Genomic DNA, 615 nt, shown 5'->3' with positions numbered 1-615 from the left:
GGGGAAGAAGACTCACCCACTGCTTCTGTTTGTTGCTCTGGAAAGGAGTGAAGAAAGCAATCCGTGATGAGAGGAACATCTCATCCCACAGCTCACACAGGCAGAGCCCATTTTTAATTTAATTTGGGAAGGAGCACTCACCCAATTTTCCAGCTAGTTTCTCTGCAAAAGAAACAAATACAAAATGCATATTGAGAAGGATCAGATTATCATCCCATGGCTCATCCCATGGGAAAACACCGAATGTCTTTGGTGTGAGGAGGGAAACTCACCCAAATTTACACCAATTCTTTCTGTAAAGGAAAAGCAGAAACAGTATATGATGAGAGAAACATCTCATCCCACAGCTCCCAAAGGAAGACCCCCTTTTTATTTAATTTTGGAGGGAGGACTTACTCAGGTTTTCAGCTAGTGTCTCTGCAATGAAACAAAATTGAAATGCATGATGAGAAGGGTCAGATTATCTGTCATCCCATGGCTGAACCTATGGGAAGACCCCATATCTCCTTGGTTTGAGGAGGGAAACTTACCCAACTTTGCATCGCTTCTCTCTGCAAAGGAAAAGCAGAAATAATGCATTATGAAGGAACACCTCATTGCACAGCTCCCAAAACA

General features: G+C 42.8%; 1 long non-coding RNA gene across 1 annotated transcript; it reads right to left on the bottom strand.

Moving 5' to 3' along the window:
- Positions 1–615, bottom strand: LOC104915522. Its single transcript, XR_796380.2, has 5 exons — positions 531–615; positions 397–417; positions 273–293; positions 142–162; positions 1–37 (listed from the first exon to the last, which is right to left on the bottom strand). It is a non-coding gene; the product is annotated as an uncharacterized LOC104915522 (long non-coding RNA).

This window comes from Meleagris gallopavo, assembly GCF_000146605.3.
Source record: "Meleagris gallopavo isolate NT-WF06-2002-E0010 breed Aviagen turkey brand Nicholas breeding stock chromosome 18 unlocalized genomic scaffold, Turkey_5.1 Chr18_random_deg7180001285357, whole genome shotgun sequence".
Classification (NCBI taxonomy): Eukaryota; Metazoa; Chordata; class Aves; order Galliformes; family Phasianidae; genus Meleagris; species Meleagris gallopavo.
This window is presented reverse-complemented; position numbering and strand designations above follow the sequence as displayed.